An 11201-nucleotide genomic window follows, 5' to 3' on the forward strand; every position below is an offset into this window, starting at 1 on the left:
GGTTAAGATGAAAGGCTCCAATCTTAATAAAACAGCAAAGAGTATAAAACAGTAGACATTTTTAATTATGGAAAAATTTGAAAATATGCAAAATTAGAGAGCATTCTATATAATGAACTCCAAGTACCCATCACCTAGCTTCAGAGTAGATTATAATTTTCCTGAGTGTCTGGGTCATGCCTCTTGTTCCAGTGTGATTATTAATAGCACCTCCGTTCACTCTAAAAAGTGCCAGTTTAGATAACAGATTATACCCAACCTCAACAATTAGCAATTTGTAGTCCATCCCAATCCACTCATCTCCCAATAAAAAAGATTTTGAGATAAATCATAGACGGTGTTATCATTTGATCCATAAATATAATAGACTTTGAAAAGCAGATTTTAATTCTTTGACATCCTTAATCTTGATAGATATTCAGTATAACAAGTACAGGCTTCAAACAGTTGGCAACAGTTTTCACAGCTTGTAAGTTTAACAGTTAAGATATATAAAGCAGGAGCCCCCAAACTGTGTTCCGTCTCAATGATCATTGCTAAGGCTGAAAAATGAAGCAATAATCTCTAAATTCGATGGAAACATAGAGGCAACTGAAATTTCTTGTGCATCATAACTCCAGATTTACTTTCTGAACAAAGAACCTTTGGTACCCACAAATCCTTCCTTCTCAACCAGGTTTAAAAAAAAAAAGCTAGCAGTCCCTTTCCCTAGAGGATGCACACTGTTAGTGAGTTCACTAACTTTCTGTGTTAGTTCCTTACTTTCTGCATCTAAATCGAGTACTGGCAACTCTGACCTATGATCTCCCTAGCACCTGGGCAATAACTACAACCCAGGGTCCCTAGAGAAGCTTCTGTCTTCTCTTAGCCCTCATTTTATCCCGAGCTCTTTTAGACTATTAGCCAAACCCTTCTAATTTGCCATTTGCCCTTTTCTGAATAGAAACAACGGAGCTTGTTAGAACTGTACATAAGCTAAGAGTCATTCATCTTAGAGTGGAGTAGAAGGATGTTTCTGTATTTCTGCACTATTCTAGATGTGAGAAGATACTGGAATTGAGCTGATACGTACTGCACACATTTGAAGTCGTTTTCACAACAAAGAAGAGCAAACTTCACTAGAGTTTGAATTTAAATCATGTCATTGCCACTAGTTTATTCTATTGCTACCATGCATGGCTTGATGAAAACTAATGACCGTGGCTTCTAATTCAAGATGGCAGGCCTAATCCCACCTATCCCTATGTTCCTCTCTCTCTCCTAAGTCTCCATTAAATTGATCATAAGGGAAGAAAAATGCACAACCCTACAATGACGAAGTAAAAGCAGGTGGTTATCAGAGGAGAGATTTCAACAACTTTCTGGAGGACAAAAAGCAGATGGAGAACTGGTGACTAATGTTTGAAGCAAAAGAAGCCTCAGCCCAAATTTCAGGCAGAGGATGCTGGAGCCAAGGAAGCAGATGATCTGTGGCAGAGCCTTGAAGGTGTCCTATACTCTGATATGGCAGGCATGATAAAGGGCAGGAAGAAAAAAGAGACTGAATAAAGGGGTGCAAACTGCACATCTCCGTGGAGCAGCAGGCCCCCCCCCAGTCGCTTCTCCTGTGCTCAATCACAGGACACGGCCCTGGCCAGGCGCTCAGCTGTAGATCCCTCTGTATCTCAGAGGGATCTGGAGGGGTCTTACAGAAACTGCACCCTACAGGGGGTGAACCAGGGCAGCTGTGGTGGTGATGGTGTCCCCAGGGTCACTCTGTGAGTGTTTGCCACCTAGGGGCCCAAAGGCTGGAATATCCCCTGAAAAGGATATGAGATCCTAGCATATTACTTATTGTGCAGTGAACAATATCAACCCAGTTAATGAACAGTTTAAAAGTTTTCAGCTTTTAGAATCACCATAATTATAGACAAATCATAGATACCAACTATGGCCATGGAACAGAATGAATATTTTATCAACTTTGATAATGCAAAAGTAAAGGGAAGCTAGAGGGGAAGGAGGAAGCAGGGCAAGAAGAGGCAGTAATAGCCTTATGTTATACACAGTAGAGAGTCAAATGACCTAGTCAATAGTCCATGGAATGAAAAATCAGATTTTAATAAATGCATTGTCTGGAGCAGCAGGGATGACGAGAGAAAGACAGTGAGGAGATGTAGGCATGATGTAAATAAATTACATCCTTGACTTTCATGGCAGAAGATCACTAGATGATGATTGAAATTGATAAATTCAGAAACAGCAGTGTATGTATATTATTTTGAGATACAGAGGGAACTACAGCAGAATGGGAAACACAGCTAAAAGCAGTTTGCCGGTATGTAGATAAGGATTTGGGGTGGGGCAGGGATTGTTGCTTTCTCTTAGAAGCCCTTCAGTCCTGTCTGATTTATTAACTATGCATATGCATTGCCTTAAAAACAGTTTAAAAGGCGGGGGGAAGGAGAAGAAGAAAGAAAACTAACAGTACGACTTACGGAAACGCAAGAAAGGAAGTCTCATGCACAGCACAGCACGAACAAGCATGGAATGGGTTAAGCTGCATAACTATGGTAACAGATGTAGCTAATTTGGGACACAAATGAGGGTGTTGGAAAGATCTAAGAGAAATGTGGTGCTAAGAGGGAAGACGAATAAATTCTAAATAAAGGACTGTTGAGATAATCAGTATGGATGCTCTGCCATCTGACACAGTAGAGGAAGAAAGAACTGTACATGCCCTCACTTTTCGAGTATCTTTTCACCATAAATTTTTAAAATCAAAAGTCAAGAGATTCTTATATGGACTCCATGCTGAGTAAAGAAAGCAAACATAACGAAATTCATAATAAAATATGGGCTGAAAATCATGTCCCTTTTTAAGTGAAATTCTGTCTTCATAAAGTCCCTTTGCATTTCAAAGTTAAATAACTTCACTTGCTCTTCGAGAAAAACAGTTTATAAATGACATTCAAATGCACACATATTGACCTTCCCTTCAATACAATGATTTGCAATGGAGTATATGCAGTTAAGTAACCCTTTCAAAATTCCACAGAAAATAATCAAAGGAATAGAAAAATAGGAAGAAATCTGCATCACTTCTGGTTACTGGGAAGGCTGCCATCCATGTGGCAGAATCTGTGAAGAAACGGCATCTTTGCAATATCAACTCTTCCCATCCAGAAACATGACATTCGATTTCTGAAATAGTGGTGGCTCATATGTTCTGTGAAAACGTCCACTTCATCAAGATTTTCACGTTAGGATATAATAATGCATAGTGTTATGATTTCAAATCTTCTCTGCTTTGTTCCATATATCATTTCTAGTATTATTGTTTTTATCTTAATCAGGCTTGCTAGAAGTTTGTCTATTTGGTTGGCTTTCTAAAAGAAGCAACTTGCCAGTTACAAAGTGGGGGGGGGGGCATGTAAGGTGGAGGAAAGAGGATGAGAAAGATGTGGAAGCTGGTGGGGAGCTGTGGAGAAGCGGCATGTCCAGAAAGATGCTTGGTCAGCCTACCTAGGAGGTGGAGTATGAAGGAAGAAGATGTAAAGCAGATCTAAGCAAGGAGTTTGGGCTTTATCCTGAAAGTAACGTTGAGATTTGCTTTGTTTCAGCAAGATCACTGTGGATTGATGGAGTTCAAGTTGGATGTAGGGAAGACAAATGGGAGGCTCTGGAGTAACCCAAAGTTCTACCCAGGAGCAGTGTGGCTGATAAAACACAAACCCAAGCAAACTAGCCCAGGCAAGATGGAAGGCAACCTCATCAACATAGGAACCAAAATCTAGCTGGGCCTCATGGAAGCTACTAGAACTGGAATCGCTGTGGCCACCTCAGGAAAACCAAGTGGCTTCTTCTCTAAATTGGCGCGGGAAGTAGGGGGATGACCTATCACTATCATTGCATCATGTCTGTTTTGGTTTGTTGTTTTGTTTTGGGTTTGGCTTCTCTTTTTTTTTTTTTTTTTTTTTCTTTTTTGGCCTCCTCACCCTGACTCCCTCTCTTATTTGGCCTAATATGGCCACCAGCTCTGAGATCCCAAGTCCTCACAGGTCCACACCTGGTTCAATCAGCTGTCTGCATGTGTTGGGGGGGGGGGGGTGCATGGGGTAGAGGATGTCAAATGATCCTTAGGGCTGTCACTCATAAAAGCCAGAGGCATTTGCTACTTGGCTCGGTAAGTAGCCACTTGAAATCCACTTCAAGGCTTGGCTCAGGGAAGACCATTCCAGATATCATAAGGAGCACTGATATTTGTTCTCTGGCAACCACATCCTAAATTCCCTAGCCTCTGGGTCTTACCCAGGTTGCTTGTGGGGTGACATCCAAGTACATTAGAGATATTTACTGCTGGGCCAGATGACATTTATTTATGTACTTATTTATCTTTATTTTCAGCTGTACCTGTTGGGGTGATTAGAACTGATATGGCTTGAAGCTGGCTATGTTAAAACCCCACTTTATTGGAGGCTCCCTCAGCACAAATCAAGATTGGGGGGGGGGCCAGATACCCAAAGTGGAAGGTGCTGATAAAGTTCTTAGAGTCTTTTAATACCCCCACGCTCTCCCAGACCACACCATAGCCCACTCAGGTTTGGTGCTTTGAGCCTGAGTATTATTCTAGGATTCAGCTGAGAGAACATTCCTTTTTCTGGGGAGTGCCCCTTATTGAATCATGGGCTGGTTGACGTTGGCTGGCACCATCTCTGCCATATCTTCTGGAGAGTCCTTGAAGAATCTGGGCCCACTGTTTGTTATCTCCCTCTTCTCTACAACTAAAATAGATCTGTCTTCCTTTGCTTGGCATGTTCTTGTTTTAGCACTAAATGTCCCCCATCCCAGGAAAGCCATCAGGGCCCTAAGTAATACTGCATTAAATATAACCTGTGTGTAACATAATACAATATACATGCATATGTCTATGATATGTATACATCAAAAGGAAATCTATCAAAAACACAATTATAGTAGGAGACTGACATATTTCTTGTAATCTTTGACAGATCACTTAGGTACAAAGAAAAATAAAAATAGACTTGAATATAATCAATAAACTTGTTTTAATCTATACAATCCAACATTGTAGTGCACAGAGAATAGACTTTCTTTTCACCTCACTCAATAACATTGGCAAACCTCTCACATGTAGTTTATCATGGAAGATAGGCCTGGGTGAATCTTTGCTGGAAGCTTGCCATTCTATAGGTGCTCTTTGAGTTTGGGGGACTTTGCTGTTGTTGTTGTTGTTGAAAACAGAGGCAGTTTTTGGTATTACTGTCTTAAAATTATTTCAGGCTAAAACTATGGCAGTCAAGGTATATAGAGTCAAACATTAGGACTGCAATCTCTCTCCTAGAGAGTGAAAATTCTATTCCAAGAATCTTGGGTGTGTCCTTGCACACAGTGCAAAATGCTTAAACTAAACAATTATCTCTTTTGAAGAGAAAAATTTCCCATGGACCCAGGGTTGACCTACATCACTTTTATTAAATATGTGCACACATAAAGACCAGTTCTAAACACCTAGGCATTAATAGCTAGTTATATAACTAAAATACCAAAGCCAATTTACAAGCACATGTAATTATCAAACTTTAAAATGTCAAATTAATAAAATTAACTTTATACAACAGATAATATTGTTTTGCTAAGATTAAAACACCATTTGGGGCTTAACAGAAAGATCTAGTCTCAGGCCCAGTTACTACATGTTACCACTATCTGAATCCTGGCTTCAACAATACCAATGCAGACAACTCCTAAAGCATGTGTGCAAAACAATATTGATAACCTCAAAAATGTGTTTGCTACTTTAAGATAATCAGGTATCATAATTTAAAATTCTGCTAAAATCCACCCACCTAAGTGGGTGCCATTTCATACTAATAAAGATAATAATAATTGCTAACACTTATTGAACTTTACTGAAGACTTTACCAGTCTTTCACACATAATAGCCCTAATCCTTGTGATATCACTATGAAATCAATACCACATCTTTATCTCCATATTATCAAAAGAAGAAACTGAGAAACAGAGAGGTTGAGTTATTTGCCCAGGTTTCACAGCTAGTAAGTAGAAAAGTGAATTAGAAGTCAGTCTGGCTCCACCCAATCATTATGCCTAGTTACCTGTCTCATTGTTTTGGACATAAGGTAGTTATCACAGGTCACTGAATCTGTATTGCATACAGATCTAACCCAATTATTGCTGAAATCAGCAACAGCAACTCTGTCATTGTGTTTTCACTACAACACCTGCTGCTAATAAATGGCTACAGCCCAGTCCATATGAGGGCGGAACCAGCATGAGAGCATCATTCCTTGCCAATATAGCACTGATCCCAGGAGTTGTTCCTTTGAGTTTGACAAGTCTGTGCCCTGTGTGGGCTCACCCTTCTCTCCATGTGCCTCTAATTAAACTCCTCGCTGCCTCATGACCTGAGCTACCACGCCTGCCCCTGGTTCACATGGGAAGATGCAGAGGCAAACACAGGCCCCACCATGGGTTTTGGGGTTGCCATCAAGATAATCCAGAACACATTTTTATGTTAAGATTATCACTGAAGAGGCAACTGGGTGGCTTAGTCGGTTAAGCGTCCGACTTTGGCTCAGTTCATGATCTCATTGTTCGTGAGTTCGAGCCCCATGTCAGACCCTGTGCTGACAGCTCAGAGCCTGAAGCCTGCTTCAGATTCTGTGTGTGTGTCTCTCTCTCTCTCTGCCTTCCTCTGCTCATGCTCTCTCTCTCTTAAAATATATAATAAACATTACAAAAATATTATCACTGAAGTAAAACTGCTAATTTTAGAAAAGACACAGATCCCTCAAAATGTATATATTCTCAGAACCCCAGGGGTCTGAGAGCCCCAAGAAGTAATATGAGCGCACACCAAGGAACACTATAAAAACAGCGGTATGAAAACCTCCTTGTGGCTGACAAGGACATGATTGAAGACATCATTCCAAACACTGTAATATTTGCAAAAAGTTCCTTTCTGCTCTTAGAATCAAGAATTGTTGTGCTTCTCTTAAGTTTCTGTGTTTCATGTTCTAGATATGGGACGTTTTGTTTCATGCTTTTTCTGCACGGCTCTCAGCACTATTTGTAATTATACATTCGTATATATACAAGGTTTTCTAATGAATGTCAGTTCCTTGCAATCATCTGTAACTGCTGTCAGAGCAGAGACCATGTCTGTCCCTGCACCTTGCACAGAGCCTGGTACATAGTAAGTCCTGAGTGTTTGTTAAGTGAACAAATGAGTGAATGAATCAATGAATAGATAGAACATATGAACCATGGATTGGTCAGGTCCCCTTTTTCCATGAAATGCTCGAAAGTTTAGTGCTGGATTTATTTCCCCGCTTAGCAAGTGTAGAGGGTCTCACACTTGTATTTTTGTATTAGCTTCATTCTTAATACCATTTTATACCTCTACCCTTAGTCTTGTTTTTTTCTTTCTCATTTACTTCTAATTTAGTCTCCCTTGCTATGATTTATGAAGCCCTGTAAATGGTCTTAAAGTCCTTGTGATAAATATATTTATTGAAGTCTTTTATATATATATACATATTTAAAGCCTTAACACTAAACTTTCTCCCAACAAACCTATTTGATCACCTGTAGGCTCTTAAGAATAGCTGTAATTTGCTAATTCCAGCACCTTACTAACATTTAAGGCAAATTCAACCCAAGCCTAGAAACAACATGTAGTGCGTCATTTCAGGCAGTGTTGTATATTCTGAATGTAACAGGCAGATTTCTAATAAGGCTAGGCAATTGGACAAGAAAGAATAAATGGCTTGCCACAGAAATATATGGATTTGGGATCAAGGAATGATTTATCTCTAGTGGTTCTCCAAAATATATTGAAATTATAATAATAAAAGGTTTGCTATTGGGGGTGGGGAGATGAGCAGCAGGAAGAGACAGGGAGGCAGGGCTGGGCATGATCTTGGTCCATATGCACTGACAAAAGTCTGATCACCTTACAGAATGAAGGTAGAATGCTATAATCCAAATATCCAACAGTCTAAACCCCTTTGTAAAGTCTGCAGCATGTGCTATTCATAGGCTTGTGGCTGGAGTGACTTGCAAGTCTGAAACTTCAGTTTCTGCTCTGCTCTCACTCTTTTAAAGTACTTTCACTTCATATGTGGACCATTTTTCATTTCTCAAAAATGAAATCCAATGTTTAAATCCATTTAACAAAGACACCCCTTGCTGCACAAGTTAAACATGCATCCCATGTACCTCAACTAGACCCACACACTAGGCGTGAAAGGAGGTGGGTCTGCCCTCTCCAATCACTTCCTCCCATCAGGGCATCAGACCAACCCCTCCTTGGGGCTTAGTCAGGAAGCACAAGATGTCCATTTAACAAACTGAGCCTTGATTTCTATTATTTATAAGGCTCATTTGAGTCAGTTGAACCTTAGACGACAAACAGCAAGAGGGAAGAGTGGGTGTAAAGAAACAGATGGGTAATAATCATGTGTCACAGATACATAACAATTTTTAAAAGAATTTGATAGGGTGTGGGCTGGGGCTTCCCCCCCCCCCCCTTCCCTTCTGTCTCCCTCTCTCTCTCTCCTGGGGCTTTCTGTCTTTCTCTTTCTCTTTGGCAAGGGGTGGAGATTACAGAAGAAAAGGAAGGGGGAGAAAAAGCAAGACAATAGGCTAGACAGAGCGCCTGATCGGCATCCTAAAGCAGTATGCCCCGCCCCACCCCCCAACACCTGGTAGCTCAGTGGTCGCGATTTCAAAACTGGCAGACGCTCCCCATCCTCCCCACTCCACCCCCATCTCCCCGAGCCAGGGTGGCCTCCAACCCGGAGGCGGGAGGAGAAGGCAGGCAGAAAAAAGAGAGGGGAGGGAAGATGGAAGCTAAGAGAGGAGGAACAGACTGGCAAGACCTCTTGGGGGCAGTGGCTTTTTATCCCTCCAAAGTGGTGGAGTCGCACAAAAATCCAAGTCCAATGGGGCCCACTCACGTGCCAGCTCCCCTGCTCCAAATGCAGGCGGCTGCCGACACCGACACCGCGCCTGCTGGCCCCGCAGCTGCGGCACAATGCCCCGCCTCGAGCCTTAGCTACGCCCGGGGGAACGCGCCCAGCCCGCCGAGCACCCCGCACGGCTCCCCGGGAGGGCGTCGGCTGAGCAGGAAGGGAAGGGAGGGGCGGCCCCCGCGAGGCAACAACGCTTGCCACCCGCCAGCCCGGACCCCAGAAGAAAGCCCCACCTGTCAGGCGTGGCGCTCGGAGCGAGGGCATCCAACCATCCTCATGCAGAGGCCAACGCCAGTTAGCCCCGCTTTCCAAACAACCTCCAACGTTACATCGTCAACAGAAACCTTTAGGCATGAAACACACAGCCGCCGGGAAGGGTGAATCGCAGACACCCACACTAGCAGACGCTCACCAATCTGGACCAACCAGCTCTCTCACGGTGGAGGGATGCTGTAGGGGTCTCAAATTCCATTAAAAGAAACAAAACCAAGGCAAAAGCCATGATACCCATTGCCAAGACGGGCTTACCTCCTACACGGCATCTTATCCATTCCTGGTCTTCCACTGTGGGCTGTTGTTTTGCTTTGTTGTTGTTGTTGTTGTCTTTTGAGTGTCTGCTTAATGCACCCAGCTAATCTGCAGAGCAATGTTTTCTTCCCATCCTGCAGCCCCACACTTGTCAGAGCTGCCTGGAATTCCACCAGCAATGCAGCTTCTCCGCGTCAGTGGTAATTACAGACGACAGAGGCTGCTACTCCTTGACAAAAGGCTTTCGTTCCCGCTCGTCCCTTACAGCCCTGCCGTCAGAATTAAATCCATTTCCCGCACGAGGCTGGGAGGAAATGAGAGCTCTCCTGGCCGAGTGCGCTGACAAAAGGACGCTTGGCGGCGCCCACAGCGCCCCCTCTAGCGGGCCACTGCCCGTCTGCCCCAGGGCCGCGGTGCTGCAGTGCCCCCACCCTCAGCGCGCGCCGCCCGCGCTGCCGCAGTCCCGCCGCCTGGCCTCTGCTCACGTCCACTCCGGCACCACCAACTGCCCGCAAAAGCCAAGAGCTAGGAAGAAAATCTGAAACGTGAGCTCCCTTAAAGGATGTATCCTCCCTGGGATTAATAGAAGAAAAAAGTCTTGCAGCTGGAATGTTTATTGTCTGGGAAGGACATCTGCCTTTAGAAAATTAACTATTAGCGATTTTAATAGCAATTGTTGACCATTTGAATTCTGAGCCAAAATTATCCCTCTGCCAGCTCCATTTTCAACTAGAGCAAAATTTTTGTTGTGCTACTCTGTGGAACTGTGAGCCCAGCTCCTTCCAATTCTCATTACTTCCTCCTCTCACCCCCTCTCCTCATTCCAGAGGGAACAGGTGTTTAGTGAATGGTGAATGGGGAAGGGGATGGAGAACAGAATACTTGGTTACAGTTTCAGACCTGCCAATAACTAGCTGTGTGACCTTGATGAAGTCACTTAACCTTTCTGGGCATTTACTCTGTAAAATGACAGTGTACCTAAGACATCTCCCACTTCTACTTTCTGACAGTGTTTCTCAATATGCCCTCAGAGTAGGCATATCAAGTGGTTGCTTGGGACTTTAGACCCGCATAATCTCACCAGCTCCCCCAATCAGCATTTACTCTGTTTTTAAAAATGTGAATGCAGGGCAAGTATGGTTTCCAGAAAAGCCCCCTGGTCATTTCCCCCAACCAGTTCATGGCCCCTTTGCTCCCTGTAGGTTCCAGGGCACCATGGCCTTAAGACACTCCCATAAAAACCACAGACCCCGCCACAGTGCTGCTACAGAATCAGAATCTCTGGAGGTAGGCCTAGGAATCCATATTTTTAATAAGCATCCCTAGTAATTCCTTCGTACACTAACATTTAAAAAATGCCACTCTATGTGAGTTACTAGTGATGTAGAAGAGAAAATGCCCACAACAACCCCAGAACTGAAAAATATTCTGAGACACTAAACTGTGTCTTTCTGCTGTAGCTCTTCCAACCCTTCCAACCCCCCCCCCCCAAGTCTCAATCCCCTCTTTCTCATTCATTCCCCCTTCACTTTCAGAATTGAGTCCACAAGCCCTCTCCCCATTCACCTGTCAAAACCTGCTAGAATTACAAGCAATTCAGCTAATGGGACCCAAGGTCTGTCTGGCCAGAACCAGGAAGTGATGTGTTTATTGAGACACTTCAAGTGGCTATGC

General features: G+C 43.2%; 1 protein-coding gene across 9 annotated transcripts in view; it reads right to left on the reverse strand.

Annotated features, from left to right (window-relative positions):
• ADD2 (adducin 2) overlaps window positions 1-10071 on the reverse strand; it is a 105064-nt gene extending 94993 nt beyond the window's left edge. For 6 of the 9 annotated variants that reach the window (XM_047853639.1, XM_047853645.1, XM_047853641.1 and 3 more), the window contains exon 1: window positions 9528-10071. The gene's annotated coding sequence lies outside the window, so the exon portion shown is untranslated. Of the gene's footprint in view, window positions 1-8906; window positions 9040-9232 lie in introns of those variants that run through there. The other 3 variants (XM_047853634.1, XM_047853638.1, XM_047853636.1) reach the window with 3 other exon arrangements.
• Between the last annotated feature and the right edge of the window lie 1130 nt (window positions 10072-11201).

This window comes from Prionailurus viverrinus, chromosome A3 (genome assembly GCF_022837055.1).
Source record: "Prionailurus viverrinus isolate Anna chromosome A3, UM_Priviv_1.0, whole genome shotgun sequence".
NCBI classification, from domain to species: Eukaryota; Metazoa; Chordata; class Mammalia; order Carnivora; family Felidae; genus Prionailurus; species Prionailurus viverrinus.